The sequence below is a fragment of the Choloepus didactylus genome, chromosome 9 (assembly GCF_015220235.1).
Source record: "Choloepus didactylus isolate mChoDid1 chromosome 9, mChoDid1.pri, whole genome shotgun sequence".
Taxonomy (NCBI): Eukaryota; Metazoa; Chordata; class Mammalia; order Pilosa; family Megalonychidae; genus Choloepus; species Choloepus didactylus.
In genome coordinates this window covers 69,385,436-69,399,330 of record NC_051315.1, presented here as the reverse complement: position 1 = coordinate 69,399,330, position 13,895 = coordinate 69,385,436, and the positions used below count along the sequence as shown (strand labels likewise).

Sequence of the window (13,895 nt, the reverse complement as noted above, 5' to 3'; positions counted from 1 at the left end):
GGAACAAAGTCTATTAGCAATGTAAATGACCTCTGATTTGTGATTAACTGAACAAAGTGAAGGGTCAGTATGACTTCCAGGCCTCAGAAACTAGACTCTCATGACTGAAAGGAAGCAGTTCTCCTTCCCATTAGGTATGTAGGTTTTCAATTCTGACCATCTCAATTGGGAATAATAGTATGACTTGGGTTGATCCTAAACAATTCTTCATATTTGGGCAGAGAAATTATGAATACACAGAAGTATGAGGTGGGTTGTAACATTAAATTATTTATTTTCTTTTTATGCTTCATAGATTGTCTGATCGTGACTGTATACATATGGATAGCCACCCACACACTCCCTCTGATGGCTTTGGTTTGGGAAGGCAGATGAATATACTTGATACATTATTTTGTTTTTATATATAATTGTTAAAATGTGAAGATATGGTTTAGCTTGCGATATGTATTCAGAAAGGAGAGTTATGCATTGTCTTGCACGTAACATGCTCATTGCCTTGTCACATAGTCTGCTTTGTTTTCCCTACTAACTTCTTGAGAGCAAAGATCATGTCTTATTCAGGATGAGCACAGAGCCAGGCTTACAGTAGACGCTTAATAACTATTTAAATGAATGGATACATGGGTTTGAATTTATGAATGGAAGTATATAGTACTTAAATATGTAATATAGATAAACTCAAACATTACATGAAGAATCTCTCAGTGTGTATATGCATACACACAGACACATACACAGACACACACATCCCACATTTAGGGTATCATTACTATATAAGGGAAGCAATTAATGCCTAAGGTGTCTATTCAACAATAATAGCATATAAACATGTAATTAAATAATGAGTGATTACTGAAGCAGGGAAGGACATTTGTTAGGTTAAAAAAATTTGAGAGTTAAATATATCAGCCCCCAACACTTAAGAAATTCAAGCACATTGTCATTTTTTCTTGGCCACCAGTTATTTGTTTGTTCTTTTAAATGAAAACAGACTTTCAGTACAAACCACTAAATTATTTTATTCATTGTTCTTAATGCGATTATAACTAGCATTCATCCCGGTAATTTACTAAGAATACTGAAACACAATTATCCCAACCTTTGTTAAACTTTGAACAATCAGCAAGAACTGGTGGAGAAACATCTTTCTCAGAGCTCCAGAAAACAATGAAAGGATTGCAGTAACAGTGTTGAATTGAGAAAAAGCCATGGGATCTCTTAGCACCCAGGCCAACCCCTTCCCTGCCCCTCACTGGCTAGTCATGGAGGTGTAGGTGTTCCAGGCTCCCAGTGTAGATCCCTGGTCCCAGTTCCAGGTGGACTAGAGCAACCATCCTACACATACTGGTAGCTTGTGTGTCTGGCCTGATCTGTCTGGTGGTGGCCTGAGGGACTTAACTGTCCCAGAATTTGCCCTGTGTGTAGAAAGCAGCTCACAGAGCTAACTTACAGAGTGCTGAGGGAGAGCAGTCAAGTGGCTGCCTGGGAAAAGGATAACTGACTATAGGACATACAGTGCAGTGCCTGGACCATGAGGAAACTGCTTCCTAGGGAAGAGGGGGCATTGGTATCTGTGCAAATGAGGGAATTCCTAGGGCCGAATAATCGTGCCCAAGACAAGACACATGCTCAGAAAGGAGGAGTTAGGCCCCTATGTTTTGGCCTTGAGCTATTCTCTAAACTCATTGTGTGGAAAAGCTCTAGAGGAGAGCACAAGTCAATCCTCCAAAACCAGGAAAGGTTTTTTTCCTTTTTTTCTCTCTCTCTTTTTTTTTTTTTTTCTGTTAGCTCCTGGCATTCCAGGAAAGCTTTATCATAGCACTTGCTGGATACAAGCTTAAGTAAAAGATGTCTCAGAGTCTAAATTCCAGATATAATACGTTAAAATGTCAAAATATCGAGGTTTCAAAAAAGATTAGGGAACATTCAAAGAAACAGGGAACAAAGACGTTTGCAAGGGAGAATATTAAAGCATTAGAAACCAACATTGAGGAAGATCAAACCATCATGTTCCAGACAGAGACAAAGACTTTTTTGAAAATGGTCCTAAATATGCTCAAATTGCTAAAGAAAAACATGAACAGAGAACTAAAGGAAATCAGGAAAATGACAGATGAACACAAGGAGAATATCTATAGAGAGATGGAAATTATGAAAGGGAACCAAACACAGCTGAAGTTCACAGTAACAGAAATTTAAAATTCTCTGGAGGGGTTCAACACAGATAGGAACTGGCAGAAGAAAGAATCCGTGAACTTGAAGATAAGACAATTGAAGTCATCCGGACTGAGGAATAGAAAGAAAAAAGAATGATGTGAACAGAGTTTGAGAATACCATCAGACATACCAATATATTCATTATGGGAATCCTAGGAGAAGAGAGCAAGGAGCAGAGAGAATAATAAAAGAAATAATGGCTGAAAACTTCCTAAATTTAATGAAAGACATGTATATGCACATCCAGGATGCTGGGTGAACTCCATACAGGTTAAACTCAAAGAAACCTACTCACTGCCATGGTATAATCAAACTGTCGAATGCCAAAGATAAAGAGAGAATTCTGAAAGCCACAAAAGAGAACCAACATGTCGCAACAAGGGAGCCTCAAAACGATTAAGTGTCAGTGTCTCATCAGAAACCATGGGAGGTGAGAAAGCAGTGGGAAACATATTTAAAGTGCCAAAAGCAAAAAATTGTCAACCAAGAATTCGGTATTTGGCAAAATTGTCTTTCAAGAATGAAGGAGGCGGGGATGAACTTGGACCTGGCATCATGGGATTGAGAAAGACTTCTTGAGCAAATGGGGGAAAATGAAACAAAATAAAGTTTCAGTGGCTGAGAAATTTCAAATAGAGTTGAGAGGTCATTCTGGAGGTTATTCTTATGTGTTATATAGATATCCTTTTTTAGTTTTAGTTTTTAATGTATTAGAATAGCTAGAAGGAAATACCTAAAACTGTTCAACTGCAATCCAGTAGCCTTGATTTTTGAAGATGATTGTATAGCTATGTGGCTTAACGCTGTGACTCTGTGTGAAAACCTTGTGGCTCACATTCCCTTTATCCAGTGTATGGACAGATGAGTAGAAAAATGGGAACAAAAAGTAAATAAATAATAGGGGGGATAGGGGATGGAATGTTTTGTGTGTTCTTCTTGTATTTTTATTATTTTTTATTATTTTATTTTATTTTTGGAGTAATGAAAATGTTCAAAAATTGATTTTGGTGATGAATGCACAACTACATGATGGTACTGTAAACGATTGTACACTGTGGATGATTGTAGGGTATGTGAATACATTGCAATAAAACTGAATTTAAAGAAATAAAGTTAAAGAAACAAACAAAAAAGAAAAAATGAGGGAGGAATTGAGACATTCCCAGATAAACAAAAGCTGAGGAACTTCATCGCCACTATATCCACCATATAAGAAATGCTAAAGCGAGTTCTGCAAGTTGAAAGGAAAGAACACAAAACAATTGATTGAAGCCACATAAGGAAATAAAGATCTCTGATAAAGAGAAATACCATTATTATGGTATTCTTATTTGTAACTCCACTTTTTACTTCCTATAAGATCTCAAAGACAAATGCATAAAATGTAATGATAAATCAGTGGTTTGGACTTATCATGTATAAACATGTAATTTGTGACAAGGACTATATAATGTTGGGGGCATAGAGAGGTATAGGTATAGGGGTATAGTGTATAGGACTGAGGGGCTTGGCATATGTAGCTTATATGGGCTCTTGAAGTTAAGTTGGTATGAAAGCAAACAAGATTGTCATAGATTTAGCATGATAAATCTAAGCCCCATGGTAACCACAAAGAAAATATCAGAGAATATGCAAACTCATAGAGACAGAAAGTAGAGTACAGGTTAACAGGAGTGAATGGCAGGAACAAGGGGGAGTTAATGTAAAATGAGTGTAGGGTTTCTGTTTGTGGTGGAGGGATAGTTCTAGTAATAGATGGCGGTGAAGGTACTACAACATTGTGAATGTGATTAATCCCACTGAATGGTATGCTTGGGAGAGGGTGGGATGAGAAGATTTAGGTGTATATGGTTCCACAATTAAAAAGAAAGGAAGAGAAACTAAAGAGATAATAACAATTAAATGTAATACATGGTACTGGATATGATCTAAAAATGTAGGAGAAAAGGCTCAAAAGGACATTATTGGGATATAAGAGAAAACTGGAATATAGAATATAATGTTTATATCAGTGTTAATTTCTTGAACTTGCTAACTGCACTTAAGGTGATTGCATTAGTGAATATCCTTGTTCGTAGGAAATATACATGGAAGTATTATGTGTGCAAGGAGAATGATGTGTGCAACCTGCTCTCAAATGTTCAGAAGATAGATAGGTAGGTAGAGAGGTAGGTAGATAGATAGATAGATAGATAGATAGATAGAGTGATAAGGCAAAGGTTGCAAAATATTAAATTTGGTGGATCTGGGTATCTGGGTGGTAGTGGTGTGTTGGAGTTCTCTGTGTGGGGTTTGAATTGTCCTATAACTTTGAAATTACTTCGAACTAAAAACTTTTTTTAAAATAGCAATTATAGTTTATTTTATTATGAGAATAAGAAGTTATGTAACTTACAAGGTTTTTAATAAACCCATAAATAAACCCTATTTTTTAGCCCCTAGATTAGTAATTATAAAGGAGCACAGGTCCAGTTGTCATCTTTTCTACTAGAAATATACTGGCATGCATAGACAAAGTTTCTTTTTAAATTAGATACCAGCTCTAAATAATTAGAGAACTGCAGTAATAGCTCTTACAGATGGAAAATATGGTAGGCTGAGTAATGTGCCCCCATAAAGACATGATAAAGTCCTAACCCCCAGTGCTGTAGGTGTGAGCTCATTTGTAAATAGGATTTTCAAAGGTCCTATTACAATGAGGCCAAACTGAATAAAGGTGGGCCTTAATCCAGCATGATTGGAATCCTTATAAGCAAAGGAAATTTGGACACAGAAGTTCATACCGCAGAAGGAGACAAAAAGAGACAGATAGCTACGATGGAGGCAGAAATTGATTGCCAGCAAGCTACTAACAGAACACTACAGACTTTGGAGAAAGCATGGCCTACCAATACCTTGATGTTGGATTTCTAACCTCCAAACTGTAAGCCAATAAATTCCTGTTGTTTAAAGCTAGCCAGTTTGTGGTATTTTCTTATAATAGTCCTGGCAAACCAAGACAGAAAGGAACTATATTAATTTATACTTTTTGGCAAATGTTGTTAGAGAAACTTTGTTTTGCTGTGATATTATATACCTAATAATCAACTTGATATTATTGGCCCTAATGAGAAATAGAACTAGTTTAGAATGAAAACAAACGAACAAAATATTCTAAAATCTCATCTCAGGAAGCAGCTTCACTTACTGCCCATTAATCTTGACCTTAAAAAAAAGATTTCTTCCATCTTACTGGACCTGGGTAGCCTTCTTATTATCTCATGGAGTGCTCAGAGGGCCTCATGGGAAGTCTTAGTGCTTACTGTATTAGCCCTGTAGTATAGAGCTGATTCTCCATGTCATAAATGTCCATTTGCAGGTAATGATTACTTTCTACTGTCTCAGTATATTTGAATATCTGGTTTTCTTCCTGAATTCCTTACAATTCCATATGAGTAGTGCTTGCAATCTTCTGTTAAAGGCTTTCCTCAAACCCCTTTCCATTCTCTAGCATTTGATTTTAGATCTGTTGTTCTGATGGGAAGAGATGAGGGTCTGAACTAGAACAGCTGGAAAAGAAGGGATAGATAGGAGTCACACTGGAGTGTTAAATATCTAAGACCAGGTGATCGTGTGGTTGTGGGAAGTAAAGGAGAGGTTAGGAGGCAAGTGCTGTGATGGTGCTGCCATTATTTAACTTAAGGAATACAAGTAGAGGAGACATCCTAGGGAAAGAAACAAGTCAGAGTTTTCTGCATTTAAATTTGTTTCAAGTTTTACTTTAAAAATGAGCCCATTAAGAAATTCTGTTAGGTGAAAGAAAATCTCATAGCCCTTCAGAATTTTTTACTATTCTGTGGCCATTGCATAGCATTAATTCAAGAAAATATTCTAAAAATGTGGACAACCTCCTTTTAAAAAATCTCTCTCTTATTTTAATGGTACTAGAACATTTTGGCATAACTAATTACCACTGATTCTTCACACAGAAACATTGGTAGGGAAAGAAATATTTTAATTCTTTCCTCCCTTTTGCTTTGCTTGCTTGCTTCTTTCTTTCTCTCTTTCCTTGCTGTTCTTCCCCTCAGTCAGCTTTCTGCAGAGAAGGGGAGGAAGAAATCAGCTACTAAATAGGGCCTCGCTCATAGACAGTGAGTGACCTTTGAAAGCTCCTCTACTTTGCACAGGAAAGGAGCAATGCTCAGAGGCCAAGGAGAATTACAAATAAACAGCATCCCTACTTCTGTTTCTCAATCTGGTTTTAACATTTGGCAAGGGGCAGAACAAACCCAGCAGAACAAGGGGCCATCCTTCACTTGAACTTACAGTTCAGATAATGTTCAATTTAATTTGTATTCAGATTGTTAGAAATACTGTTAAAACATGTAATTCTTGTACACTGAAGATTTATAAGAAATCCTGTTAATGTTTTTCCTTTCTCACTCTTTGGCACTGGCTTTCTTCCTCTTCTAAATTTATCTTTTATTACTTCAGGATATTCCTTTAGGATGAGTAATTTCATTCTGTCACATTTCAGAGTAAAATCTCTCAGCCCAAAAACGTTTGGTTTCAGATGTGATTATGGGGGCATCCAGATGGCAATACCCAGAAGGAATCTTGATATACAGAGCTGAGGCTTGGGACAGAGGCTGGGCCTCCGAGTAGCAATCTTTAACAGAGACGGTATCCTGAGAGGCGGGAGATAATCCAGGGAGAGCGTGTAGAGGGCTGAGAACAAAAAGCCAGTGTTGGAACCTGAACAAACTCAGCATAAACAGAACCAGAAGAGGAAGAACAGGCCCCAAAGAGACAGAGCAGCCTGGTCAGAAGGTTGGAGGAGGGCTTAGCTGGAGACCTATCCTAGAAGCCAGGGCTGTAAAGAAACTCAAGGAGGAAGGAGTAAAAGTGCAAGTGAAGTAGAGTTCTTCGGGTAAAATCCTTTTTTCTCTCATATTCCCAAAATGACTCCCTAACATCCTTCCATCCTTACCTAAGTCTTCTGTGCCAGAGGGAGATGGTAGTTAAACATTGTTATTTCTGTACTTATAAATGTTAATGATTTGTACCAGGTGAAAAATATAATTTCCTCTGTACAAACAAGTCTGTAGGTTAGCTTCTTTTATTATCACTTCCATCTAGTTTGTTTATAGGCTTTGTGGCTTTTAATGGTCTTCTTGTAATTCGCTACAATTAATTTGACTATAATCCAAGTGTTTCAATATTCATTATTTTAGTGGTTACCCAGATGATTTTACCATTGTTTACTCAGATATTTTTTTAGCCCACTTTGCTCCTTGTTCAGGATGAAACAGGAAAATACCTTGCTTGCCAAAAAGAAATAGCTTAACTTCTGCTTCCACGGAGTTTCTTCTTTGTTGTTTGCACCAGGACAAATCCTAACAATTTTGAGAAGGATGAACAGAAAATTTTATTTCATCATTCAGCATTCTGAGCAAGGACAATGCTGCCTGTCTGATTAGTATCCATTCTGATGTATATTTTATCCACAGAAAAGTGCAGATCTGTTTTTCTCTGAATAGATATAGCTATATTTGTCCCACTGTAATATAGCTGTGTAATGTACACATGCAGTTCATGTGTAAGATCTGAACCCCTTCATCTAGGCCTGGGTGGTGCTTCTGTTAAAACGTCCTTATTTTGTTAATTTTTATTTGCCCATTCCTCTTAGGGAAAGATTTTGTTACTGATCTTAAAGTGCATCAGTAATAAATTGAAATAACTTTAAAAAGCATTCCATTTGGTTCATAGGAATATATGTCTATGTAAAGAAAAAAAATAAGATGGACCTAATAATGCTATATTTTTTATCAAGTAGAGGATATCTGAGCTCATTATAAACCTTATTTTCTATTGCATTTTGGTGAGTTGGTTTTGATTCTTCTCCTTGTATTCATGAAGAAACTAAGATATAAAGCAGTTAAGAATTGTATCCAAATCCACATAGACATTAGATCTGAGTAAACCTTGGCACTGCTGACACAACTAATTGCCTTTTTTATCTGAGCTTACTTAAAATATTGATGGAGCCCTTGAAAGCTTTCTTATCCATTTTCCTTTTTTGCCTTGTCTAGTATTGATTTCTAATTTTTTAACTTCAAAAATTCACATAGCACAATTGGTAATAAGTTTAAAAGCTACTTTCTTAGATTTGATTTTTAGCCTAAATTTTAGATTACTTCAAAAGACACAACTACTGCATATGATATAGCTAATGAATAATGCAGGTAATATTCATCAATATTGAGCAAAATTATCCACTTTCCTTTCGAAAGGTTAGTTTTCAAGAATAACACAAACTATCTGTTAGGTTGTTTTTATTTTTTTCTGATAGCTGCTAAGTTCACAAAAGCTTGTTAGCGTATCAGCTGGTGTTTAGTCTGGAAAAATAAAAAAATTAAAATTATACTATTCGTTATATCCTAGGCCAAGTGCTATGGCTCAGAATTTTTCTTCTGGTATTAATAACCCATGTGAAATTCTTGGAGATTGGGAAAAGTGACTGCAATTCAGATAAATTGATGAGGATTGGCTAACGATATATATGTACTATAAAATGCATATGTAAAGTCTGAGAAGTTATGTTAAGGAGCGATATGATTAGCCATTCCCTTCTTAACTTTTTTTCATCTTTGAAGGATCAACATTTATTAGGTTAACTTCAAATACTTGAGACAAGAACCTTGAAATACTGGCTAACCCTGAATCCTTGCTGTAATATTTGAGACATATGAAAATCAAATATAGTTCTAAAAATTCAAACACAGTGTCATTTATTGAATGGTCCTGGTAAATCTATGATTGTCAAAGATTTTAAACAAATGATTATCTTTAAAAGAGGAATTATAAATGACAGCCCCATTCAAGAATTCCCTTCATGCATGGCTATTGTTTGCCCACCTGTCCTCCTGGTAAGTGGAGAAAAAGTGAAGGAGAATGTGAAGGAAAGGCCCCCATAATCTAGCCCATAGACCCTGGACCTTCAATATCAGTGTGTGATTTTGAAAGATGGAAACCAAAAGCTCTGCCTTGGAGAGGGTGCTGAGGTCAAAGCAGAAACTAAATTCCCTCCAACTTCCCACTCCTTCTGTGTTCCTTCTGTGTGATTGACCCCTCTATCTACCTAGGCTAGGAGCTGTCCTTTTGTCTATTTGATATCAGCCCCATATCCAGTCAATTCCCATGTCCTATTGATTCTACCTCCTAAATAGCAAGTTCATCATTCATCTTTTCTCCATCCAGAATGCCTAACCCTCAGGTAATGCCAAAATTGTCCATTACCTGCATTACTATAGTGCCTCCTAATTGGGCTCCTTAGTTCCACCCACTCCTTTCCCACTAGTTCCTCTTGTACATAAACACAATCCATTTTCCAACCTCTGATGTTCCTAAAGCACAAGTCTAATTATGTCAAGCCCTAGTTTAAAATCTGCCTTTGACTCTTTTTTTCTTAAACTTTTTATTTTGAAATAATTTCAAACTTACAGGACAGTTTCAAATACAATACAAAACCCATCCTCACCAAATATCGAGATCTACCAATTTTAATATGTTGCCACATTTCCGAATCATTCTATCCATCTATCAGTCAGTTTTCTAAACATTTGAGAGTAAGTTGTATACATCATTCTCCTTGAACATATAATACTTCCATATACATTTCCAAAGTACAAGGACTTATATAACTATTTCAAGTACAGTTATCAAGTCCAAGAACTTTAACATTTATATAAAGCTTTAGTCTATATTCCACTCTTTTCATATGTCCCAATAATGTCCTGTCTTTGACTCTTAATTGGCTATAGGTCAGGTCCAAACATATTAATATGACTTATAAGACCTGCTTTGCTATGGTCCCAGCTCAACTCTCCAGGCACATTTCTTACCCCAGAGACATACTTTAGTCACTACTGAAAATCTTTCAGTTCAGGACACCGTGCTTGCTCTGCCTCCAGGCATTATGTATAGTTCCCTCTACATGAAGCACCTGGAACCAACCCTTCATCTTCTCCTACCTCATTCCCTTTTGCCTAGGTCAATCTTACTTTTCAGGTTTTCAGTTTAAACCTTACTCTTTCAAGAAAGCCTGTCATCACACTTACCATTCGGTATGTTAAATGCCATTTAGTCAAATAGACCCTCCACAAAGCAGTCAGCTCCATGAGGGAGTGAACTGAGATTTTCTTGTCCATGGTTATATATCCCTAGCAGCTAGTGCAGTGTGTTGCTTACAATCAGCCATCATTAAAATTTGGATAGATGTATGGGTAGATGGATTCACACCATTAAAGGTAGAACAAGGAAAACCAGAGTCAGAGGAATATGGAGCCATACATACCAGAGGACTCCCAGGACCAGGAAAGCTGAGAGGGAACAGCACTGGGGGGGAGAAAAGCAGGCAGGTCTGCCTGCCCTACCACTTGCAAGGCCTGGGGAAAGAATATGAATTGTAGTCCCCATATGCTAAAGTTAAAATTCAAGCCCATAAGCTGTTAAATAAAGTAAATTTTATCCTCCTATCTTGACAAATATGTTATTCATAAAACCTCAGAAGGTCAGGTTTGAATTCAGAATTTCCAGACACCTCAAAGTTCTGTGCCAGAATGTAGGAGCACAGAGTGTGGTCCCTTTTCTTCCTATCCCAGCCATTCCTGTACTACAGGAGTGTGGAACTGGAGTCTCCACTGCCAAGCTCCATCTATATTTCCTAAAAACAGTTATCTCTAGGCCACCCCTGGGGACCACAGAGGTGATGTCTACCCTCAAGGGGGAGCGATGTGGAAAGGAGAAGGCACATTGACTTCTGGGATTCAGGTACCCAAGAATGTGGTCTAGAAGGAGGGAGGAATTTGGGATGATCCCCTTGGGCTGCAGTCTGGGGAGGGGTGTGGCCAGAGAGGGGTATTTCTAAGGGCAATATTGCAAGCAAGAGATAAACTGGATTTATTCTGGAGCTTATACTTCTAGTGCATATTTGTGAGGGTGTAGCATTAGCAAGCAAAGACCATGAACTATTGTATTTTTAAATGCCTATCCGAATATATAATTCTACCTTAATGTTTGTAAATAACATCTTTCCTGGCTAACCAGTTAACTATTTAACTTCAAGACCAGGTGACTCTGTGTTCTATATATTGTATTTTGGGAAGCAGTTTAAAGTAGTGCTTAAGAGCACAGTCTTTCCAGTTAAAACAGGGTTTAAGTTTTGATTTGACCTTTTACTGGCTGTGAAGTCCTGGGCAGAGTGCTTCATCTGCTGAATGGAGGTAATAAAATCTTCCTCTAGGGTTGTAGTGAAAATACATGAGGTTAAACTCTTTAGTAAAAGGCTCAGCCAAAGTAAACAGTCAATAGATCATAGTGCTATCAGCAACATCATAATCACTGTTATTTTTACTGCTGTCACTCTTCATTGTATGGAACTATTGCAGTGACCTTGGGCAAGTCTCATACCCTCTCACACCCTCAATTTCTTCATCCATAGATGAGGTGTTTGAAGCAAGAATAACAAGGTTCTGTCCAGTTAAGAGGAGAGACTTTCCGAAGTTCCTTCTTTTCAGTCTACATTGAACTTGAACTTAACTCCCAGGCTATATTGTAAATTATTAGTGGAAGTTAGCTGTTATTCACATAATATCACTATATGTTCTATTTTAAGTAAACCTGTTACATGAAGTTCTGAATCTTTTATAAAAACTGAAAAATTCTAGATTAAACATGCAGTATATGAAACAAGTGTGTTGTAAAGTTTCTTTATTCAGAGGTTCTTCACATTAAAAATTAATTTGATTTACAAAAAAATATATTCCATTTGCCTACAACTTTTCAGAAATACATGCAGATGTTTTAAATATTTTTGGAATCACAGAAGCCTCTGGGAATCTGGTTAAAGCTATGGATTCCTTTCTCCCAGAAAAGAGCATGTTTGCAAATATTTGCTATATCTATATAGTTCTTGGGGAGAGGGGTCCCTGGATCCTAATTTAAGAATATCTGGCATAAAGCCAAAACAAAAACAAAGCCCATGAAAATGGATGTGCTGAGGACATTGTGGGCATTTTTAAAATTCAGGCCTCCAAACATCCAGCCCTTTTCAGGATCAGAGAAACAGAGAGGAAACTGACATTTATTGTCAGGCACTGTGCTAACCATTTTACATATGTTAAATTGTTTTTTCCCTTCCAAGCCAATAATAATCAGGTATTATTTCTGATGAGAAAAATGAGGCTCAGAGGATAAACAATTCCCGAAGTTACATGACCAATAAATGATAGAAGCAAAATTTGAACTGAGCTTTGACACTAAAGCTTCTACACTATGAGAAAAAAAAAGGCCTTAAACTCTTTCACATCCCTTCCCAATCTCCCAAATTTTTATAAAAGAGTAACATCACAGAAATGCAAAGATTCCTCTTCTGAGTAAAGGCTGAACTTCTCACAAAGGAACTCCCTAGGCCAGCTTCAAGCTGACAGCCAATGCTTCCCCTCTCTCATGTTCTATGCCTTCTAGTTGGAGCTGGGCTTCCTTGCAGGAGTGATATGTCACTGTTGGGATGGGGTAGAGTGGGCTGAGAGCTTGGCTGGATGTGATGCAAACCTTCTGATCTCCTACGTGACCCAGTAAAGGTTTCCAGCTGACATCTGTGTAAAAGAGTTGTCAGCCAAGGAGCAGAGAAGTGACCTGTCAGACTCAGTATGTCCCATTTGCCAAGTCTCACATGAGAAAAGTGAAGACAGGCCCCATGTGGAAATGAAGACCTGGTTCCTGAAAGATTTATTACATAAGGATCATATTGCACAGCATGTGCTATACTTGGTAGACTTGACTCCTTCTTGCTTCATTCACATTTCACAAGGTAGCCAATTAATATCTTTAAAAAGGAGGGAATAGATTGAGGATAAATGAAGGACCTTATATGAATGATAGAACAACATGAGTCTTATTGGAATTCTGTCTTAGGGCTATAAGCTAATACTTACCTTTTTAAATAAGCAGGCTGACCCAATACTGTGCAGAAACCACTGTGGATTGCACACTTAAAGACCTTATATATTAGGGAGAAACCTGTGTACCCATCTTCTAACCTATCAAAGTAGAACATTCTTAGTGAATTGACAATAAGCTCACAGATCCATTTTTGGTTTCAAGTCATTCTAAGGTATGCTGTCTTATCTCAGACTTCACTGTGTGTCCTAGAAAACCATGCTGTTTTCACAGTGATATTAAAAGTGTGGTGAGATTTGGTATTCAATTTAGATTTTTCCTCTTGGTTCCTTACATGTATAGAACTGCTTCATAACATCACTTGCTACTAAGCATTTCAGACCTTTATTTGGCAGTAATGAGGAAAACAGCTACTTGAGAATGTTTCAGGTGAAACATGAAGATTTATGAATAGTTGATATCAGATACTTAACATGCAATGGATGGTTTGAGAGATGTTCTATTGGTATAAAGGCAGTACCTTCTTCTTATACCAGTAAGGTAGTATAGCATAGTGGTTGCAAGTATGGACTCTAGACCCAGAGTGTGTAGGTTTGGATCCCAGCTCTGCCACTCAACCACTTTGTGACCTTGGGCAAGATACTTAGTCTCTGTATGGTCCATTTTCTCTTCTATAAAATGCAGGTAACAGCAAATCTCTGCCTAACTATGTTATTTTGAAGATTAATATACAT

General features: G+C 37.2%; 1 protein-coding gene across 3 annotated transcripts in view; it reads left to right on the top strand.

The window, feature by feature from the left end:
• ZNF385B (zinc finger protein 385B) overlaps window positions 1–13,895 on the top strand; it is a 449,758-nt gene that overhangs the window by 322,493 nt on the left and 113,370 nt on the right. The window contains exon 1 of one of the 3 annotated variants that reach the window (XM_037849747.1): window positions 117–134. The exons of the other annotated variants lie outside the window; for them this stretch is intronic. The gene's annotated coding sequence lies outside the window, so the exon portion shown is untranslated. Of the gene's footprint in view, window positions 1–116; window positions 135–13,895 lie in introns of those variants that run through there. 3 annotated transcript variants of the gene reach the window in all.